Genomic DNA, 7,713 nt, shown 5'->3' with positions numbered 1-7,713 from the left:
ATGAGCGAGACCCTGTCTTGAAAAACAAAACTAACCAATAAATATTAGTTGTAATTGTCCTCACTTCATGTTTTTGTCAATTGCAAGTTGAATATCTTCATCTCACCCCCACACACACAGCCAGCCTCTCTCAATACCTGCCTACCCTCCATCAACATCACATTCCTATGACCTTGACTTTTGATCTCAAGTGACAGAGGAGGGTAAGCCTTGCTTCCATGGTAACAGCTGGTCTCTTCCAGAACTGTCTTTTAACCAGTGTTCGTTGCTTTTTAATGATAAGCATAACTCATATATCCTATCATATTAATACGTTGAGCCCGCTCACCAGGACACTGGGTCTCCATTTTGACTTTGCTGTTGTCAGGCCTTCGTCCTGGACCTTCTTGTCCAGTTGTCAATGTTTCTATTAGACTAAATTTTTTACCTCAATCCCCTCATTTAAGATAATTCCTTAATATTGTCAAGAAAGCCATTTTCCATTTAATTTTTTCCTCTTATTTCATCTTCCGTCGATATTTTCTTACTGTGTTCACCGTCTGAGGAGTCCAAATAACAGCATGGCTGTTCAGTGCTCTCTCTGTATGGACCTTTATCCCCCCAAAATTGCAAATTTCTTGAGACCAAAGACAGTCTGTTGTTAGGGGACTCCTGAGAGAGCTCTTCCAAGCATGTGGCTCTCTACTCTTTCCCTCTGTTACCTCTCTGAATTTAGTTAGGCCTTCAGTAAGCAGGGACAGACTTTAAGGTGAGGGACTTCCGACCCTGGAGCCAGAGTCTGAAGGTGATGTGTTGAGGAATGAACCTGGCCTCCACCTTCTGCTGGAGTAGGGCATTTTCTCCAGCAGAAGATGCCTCTACATCTACTTCATTGTGTTCCTTTTGGTCTGTTTTCTTCCTCCTACCTAGTCTCTCTCGCCTGCTCTCCCCTTTCCCTGATTCACTTCCAGGCCGCCCTCCCCCGCCCGGCTTCATGCCTTCCCTCTTACTCTTGCTTGGTCCTCTGTGTGCATCAGGTCGGTTTCTGTTCCCTCTCGCTCTTTTTCTTTCACTTTCCCCCGCCCACCAGTCCTTTTTAACTGTGTCATCATGACTTACAGTGTGGGAACATGGAACTCGTCGTCTCCCACATTACACAGCCATCTCTGGATTCCATGTGACCAGCATTCCTTCCCTGAGCTACTGGGGCGGAACGGATGCTCCACCACTACCAGCTGCTAAGGCCCAGCTTCTGAGTCCTGCTTCCTGCCCACTGCAGGGAGGGGGCGAGGCTAGAGCAGAAGATGGAGGCCACAGAAGTCACCCCCAGTGCCTGGTAGGACAGTTGGGCAGTGTGAAGTGGGCATGACCCCAGACATCCCTCAGGTCAGCTTCCTCTGGAATTGGGGCTGAGGATCTGAATGACATGGACTGCAGGGAGATATGGGGCTGCTTGGACAACTGAGAGCAACCTCTGCCTGTGCTGACATACGGACCTGTCTTTATAATCTACAAAACTCAGCTGAAATCCAAGTCAAATGAATAACAGGGTCCTGGTCACACGCAAGGAACACGCTTCCCGTTTCCTCCTCCTCAAGCCCACGCATGTGCAAGGAGCACTCTTCCCGTTTCCCCCTCAACCCCACGCATGCAGGCTTGTGCAATCTGTTCTTATATAAAGGTTTGCTAAACAGTCCAAGCTGAAGTTAGGTCTGGGATGTCTGCGACGCATGCTACCTCCCTTTCAAAGGTCAGCTGTCACCCACAGCAGCTACAGCAACCTGGATGTTAGAGTGGGGGAGGGGAGGCGTGCCAAGGCTGCTGAGAACAGACCTTCTTAAACCCGGTTTCACAATGTAAGGAATGTTTTGTGTATCTTACATGCAAACCAGATTTGGTGACTCGAGTGGCAGTGTCCTTTTGCGACCGTGGCCAAGGATGGAAATAAAGCCTCTCCCTGTCTTAGAGGGTGGGTTTCTGCCAAGCACTTCATTTCCTGCTGGTTTGCTCCCTTGACCTTTGGCAGCAGCCTGGCGTGCCTGCTAGGCAGCACCCAACCAACACAGTGAAAGTGATTATTGCCCTGGCTGCCTATAGGCCTCTGCAGGCATCTTCTGTCCTGGCCTGCTTGCAGGAGCCATCAGAGCCAGGATCAAGAGGTTGGCTGAGGGAAAAAAGTGAGCCGGGTCTCCTGGCATCTTTCCAAGTCCCAGAAAGGAACTGCTCCTAATCCAGCATCCTCCTCCTTTTTGTTCAGGTCAAGTAATTAAAGCCCACCTGCCATGGTTCCACCGTGTTGGGAAGCTTCATTTTCTATGGACCAGTGCTGGGGGGGGGGGGGGGCTGATTAAAGGTGACTGGGCTGTGAGAGCAGAGTGGAGTCTCAGAAAAGGGAGTGTTCAGCCACCTTGACTCTCTTTGTTCTGCTATAGGACGTTGGACACAAAGGCCTCAGCAGCTGCTACCCACTCAGTCTCGAACTTGCCAGGCCTGAGACCCATGAGCTGAGACATATCATTTGTTATCAAGTACCCGGTCTGGTATTCTGTGACAGCAGCCTAAGGAAACAAAGACACCTGCCGTGAGTGTCCCCTCCCATGACACCTGAGAGAGCAGCCACAAACCAGCAGGCTGCAGATCTACAGATCTCTTGCAGTTGTCCCAGTCCTGGTGCTGAGAAAGTAAGTGATGCTTATGGACTCTGTGTACATGTAAATAAGACCTGGAGAAAAAGGAAAAGATAGTGGGAATCTTGCTGTGTAGGCATGCAGGTTTTTTTTTTTTTTTTTAACACAGCTCTTAAAGAACTATCTCCATAAAACCATAGCTTTTATTGGTATTTATCAAAGTACACCAGTATACTACTTCAAGCTGTCTTATGTCAGAACGAAATGTGTAATGTTGCCTGGACCAAGTATTTATCTTAGGTTCCTTTTAACTGGTTTTGAAAGTTTTTCAGAGCTGAATTTTTTTAAGGGCTTTGTCCTGGACCTATGAATACACACTGAAATGCAAGAAAAAATATTTTAACCTCCATTTATATCTATATTTTAATCTGAAAAAATAAGAAATTGAGCTTTAGTAGTAGTAGTATAGTAGGAATAGCAATAAATATGACTACTATTTACTGTACACAGCCACAGTTATACATGCATACAGCTTCTAAGTAAGTAGCCATGTGATGCCAATGCTGGCTCAATTTTTTAAATGAGATTGTATGACCAAAAGTGTTTGGTGGGACTTCTTCTTCTGACCAGTGTGGGGTAATAGACCAAATTTGTCTTCCTTCCTGCATCAGTCTCCCCAAGAAAAGCCGACCGAACACACCAGATACTTGTTTTCACAACACTAGACCTCAGGCAGTAAAGAGCAGTGCTCCCCGAGAGCCAGGAAACAGACGAGGGGCCCTCTGCTCGCCTTCACTTGTTACGCAGTGCTCACATTGCCTAATAAGCGCTGTATGTGTTTCATTTGTGAAGTTTGGCATCTTTTTTTCTAATAGACTACAAAGCCTTGAGAACAGAGGCTGCCTCTCCTGGACAGCATGCCCCTAGTCTGCAGCACAGTTACCAAACAGACATCCACTGGCTACATACCTGAGGCTCTCCTGGGGTGCAGCATGGCAAGATCAGAACTGATGGGATGTTGGAGCCATGGGCCCCATAGAATATGGACTCTGTTGCCTCGGAACACAGATGAAGGGACACAGCCAAGCAGTACAGTGACTTGCCAAAGCCACGCGGCTCCTCGGTGGTAAGAATTAGTGGAAATTTTCTCCTCTCTAAACCAGTACTCAAGAAGTCAGCAAGACAGAGCCTCAAGCTGCACTGCGCCTTTGTTTTGGAGGCTGATTGCATATTCACGGAGCAGGGGTACAATGGAGTGCTAGTGTTAAAGGTAGTGTGTTCAGGAGAAAGACAGGGTGCTGAGAATTACTGTGGACAGGCCACTGTGACAGTTTAGGCCCGGGATGCTGAAGGATTGGTCCCCAGGTTGTGGTATCGGGTGGTAGTGTCTGAGGTAGGCATCTGAGAAGTGGGGCCATGTGGGAGGTCTTCAGATCATTGGGAGCACGTCTTGGAAAGGGATGCTGGGAGGTTCTGCTGTCTCTGCATTCCCTGCTGTGAGTGAAAGGCTGTCATGTGTTCCCTAATATGGTATGCTTTCTTGCCACGAAAACAGCAGGGTCAATGGGTTATAGACTAAAACTTGAAAACTGTGAACCAAAATAAACCTTTCTCATCATAAGTCAGTTACTTCCAGCATACGTTACTGTGATGGACAGCTGACTGTCAAAGCCACCTAGGGCTGAAGGTATAGCAGGACACTGCTCAGTTCTAGGAAGATGTTGAAGGAACTTGTAGGCTGAGTGCAGAACCAAAAGGTAGCCATCTCTAAAATGAGCTAGGAGATTCCTGGGGACGTTGAAGGAGACTCTGAGCTCTAGATCAAGGGAAGAACCAAGGCCTGCAGAGTGATCATAGGTTTAAAGGTTTGTTAACTGCCTGTTCCCAAATACCCAGCAGCTTCTTCCCAAAAAGCCATACAGAGGCTTATATTTATTATAAATTCTCAACCAATAGCTCAGGCTTGTTACTAGCTAACTCTTACACTTAAATTAACCCATATTTCTATTTATGTTTTGCCATGTGGCTCATGACTTGCTACTTCATTTTTTACACTGCTTGTTCGGTGGCTGGCTGGCATCTCACCTGACTCTGCCCTTCTCTTTCCCATCATCTTTAGTTTGGTCACCCCACCTATACTTCCTGCCCAGCTACTGGCCAATCAGCATTTTATTAAACCAATTTCGAATGACAGATCTTTGCAGTGTACAAGAGGACTGTTCCACAGCACCTGTCCTTGGCCAATTATTTTTCCCAACACAGCCATATGTGCTGTATCGTCATTCTGAAAGCTGGGAAGGGTAGGATCCTACAGAGAAGTCCTTGTGGCAGGCTCTACCCACTGTCTCAACACCTGGCTGGGCTCTCTGAAAGTCCACACAGAGAAGATATAGTGCCCCAGGGCTGCTCACTTGTCAGACATGGAGCACCTCAGACCATAAGATGTGCTATGGCACAGAAAGGCCTGCCTTCTCAGGATGGAAAGAACCCTGACAGTGTATTCCGTGACGTTAAAGCAAAGTCTGCAGATCTGTTTGGACTGCTCTCTGAGGCCTGGTTCATAGTCAGGCAATCCCGGCTCCATCACACCTCGAAAGGGTTTATCCCAGTGTTTGCTGGAAGTGGAAGCTGTCAGCAAATCCTTCCCTTTGGGTTTTTTTACTAGATTCAAACCATTGCCAGCTCCTCCAGGTCCTTGAAAGGCAGCCTGGTTCTTTCTACGCACTTTGTCAAGCACTCAGAACTTCTAAGCCATGTGAGTCAGTCTTGATAGTTTTGAGACTCTATCCTGGCCCAGTGTAGGGAGCATATTAATGCCATGGTGGCCACCCAGCAGAGGTGTGTGGAACTGTGGGATGAAGTTTCATGCTTTACTGTTGTTTAACAGTTGTGTGGGGGGGGTTTGTTTTGTTTTTACGGTGGACATTTGGACTTTGCCTCACAAAAGAATCAACAAAGTCTGAAAACAAATGGTGATTTAAATGTGACTATGACAGAGTCTTTACCTGGAAAACCTCACAAAATTTCTCTAGGAAGTAATCAAGCCAGAGACCCTATAGCTTGGGGAGTCCTCTGAGCTGGAATTGCTCTTTGAATCCCACCCAGTGTTGGATGAATCTCCTCAGGCTCAGAACCCATCTTGGGAAGAAGTCTTTGGACAAACCTGACATCCAGGATCGGGCTTAACAGGCTGTGCTCAGTTGGGCTTCGCTCCCCAGCACCAGCCCTCACCCACTGAGCAGAAGCCACAGTGCAGAGGGAGAAAGGCGGGTTACTGCGCCTAAAGTGGGCTTTCTGTGCGCTGACTAGACAGAGCAGTCCAGGGCTGCTGGGGTCTCTGATGTGTAAACCAGGAGAGGGTGGCATAGAGTCACCGTGTATTTGCTTGTTTTGTTGTTTTCTTTTGTTTTAATCTGAAGTACTCAGAACTAAACACTAGGTTTGATAAAAGTACTGAAAAACAAATAAAAATAATTATTAATAGTAAAGGAGAGTAGCTTATGTATTCTATTCTCTCAGGTGCTGGCAGTCATATGGCCAGTTCTAAGTATTCTAGGCTCAAAATGCAAACTTGATGTCCCCTGGGTCAACATTGAGCTTTGTGCTGGACCCTGTGCTCTAGGGGTAAATAGACCCTGCTTTATCCATGGCAACTCTTTGTAAGCTGCTGTTCCTGTGGGTCTTAACCCCATCTGCTCAACAGCCAAAACCTTAGCCTGCCTCAGTCTCCCTGCACAGCTGTCTCGACCTTCCTGAGGGCTGTGCAGCCTTGTGTTTTCCTCCCAGCAGTCTTTACATTCACCCCAGCATGTCCACATACAGGTGGATCCCTCTGCCCTTAGGTATTGGCCTTGCCACATTTCTCCAACACACTGTGGGTCAGAAGCACAGCACAGCCAAGGGTTACAGGTACCTTCCTCACGAGTGAGTCTGCTGCCCACACCCATCTTTGGTTCCTTTAGATTGCCCAGCTTCTCCACCCATTCCCCAAATCTTCTTCCTCATTTGCCTACCTCCCCTTACTGGCAAATCTCCTTCAGGAGTTCTAGGCCCCTCCCAATTGTACAAGAATCCCTAAGTGGACTGGTTTGTTTACTACTCTCCCACAATGCCTGCAGTTGATCTATAAATTGATACGGCGGGCAGAATTCAAAGATGAACCCATATCTGCCCTGTAGACTGACCTGCAGGTGTGATGCTTTGTGTTTTACAGGACAGCTGACCAACCCTAACTATAAGAAAGAGTTCTGATGGGACTGGCCTGATAGTACTGGGGACCTCCAACCTGGGAAGGCAGGGACCTGGAGCCTACCAACAAGAACTAAAACAGGGTTTCCTCCCCAACGCCTCCGGACAAATACTCTGGCCAGTTTTATGGAAGAGAGGAGAGGGCCAAGCCATACTGTTTCAGATTTTGGACTTCATAGGATGGAGAACTAACAAAAAGTGTTGTTTTAAGCCACCGGATTGTTGGTAATGTCGGTACATGTTTAATCATGTGGAGTTATCAATTGTTTTCTTTTGGACAGTCTCACTGTATGGCCCAGGCTAACTTGCATATTGGAATTCTCTCACCTCAGCCTTCTGAGGGCTGAGCCTGCAGGCATGTGTCACTACATCCACCGGACTTTTAAATGGTTTTCATGGTCCCCGCGTCTTAGGTCATAGGCCACAGCCTTGGTAGGCTGCAGATTTCTAGCAAGTTGGAGGAAAGTTGGCCACCTGGTTCACTGTGGGCGTCACTCAGAAGCCCATGGAGGTTGGACTGAGGCCGAGATGAACTTGGCCTTCCTGGACCTGCTGCTTTCTCCTCAGAGGCTCCTCACCTGCAGTTAGAGCATTGCATCCAGGGCCTCACACAGAGGCACGGAGGAAGAAGAGGAGGAGGAGGGGGGGGGGGAGGGAGAGGAGGAGGGGGAGGAGACTACACTGAGCACAATGTTGGTAAAGATCAAGAGAAAGGAGATACCAGAGATGGAGCCAGATCCTTCAGGGGTGGCTCCCGGGCTCCTGGAAGGCTGGCTAAGGCTGGCTTCAGGGAAGAGAGTAGAAAATGAGAGGTGACCAGAGGGGCTGTGCTTCGGAGTTACACAGGGTGTCGGCCAAC

At 47.9% G+C, this 7,713-nt stretch overlaps 1 long non-coding RNA gene across 1 annotated transcript; it reads left to right on the top strand.

The window, feature by feature from the left end:
* The first annotated feature begins 656 nt into the window (after positions 1-656).
* On the top strand, positions 657-7,484 carry LOC128118166 (uncharacterized). The gene is made up of 4 exons (XR_008221033.1): positions 657-1,315; positions 2,412-2,660; positions 3,482-3,732; positions 6,820-7,484. It is a non-coding gene; the product is annotated as an uncharacterized LOC128118166 (long non-coding RNA).
* Positions 7,485-7,713: the final 229 nt, after the last annotated feature.

The sequence above is a fragment of the Peromyscus californicus genome, unplaced genomic scaffold, assembly GCF_007827085.1.
Source record: "Peromyscus californicus insignis strain IS unplaced genomic scaffold, ASM782708v3 Scaffold_22__1_contigs__length_63687245, whole genome shotgun sequence".
Classification (NCBI taxonomy): Eukaryota; Metazoa; Chordata; class Mammalia; order Rodentia; family Cricetidae; genus Peromyscus; species Peromyscus californicus.
The sequence above is the reverse complement of the archived record's forward strand: the minus strand, read 5'-3'. Positions and strand labels throughout refer to the sequence as shown.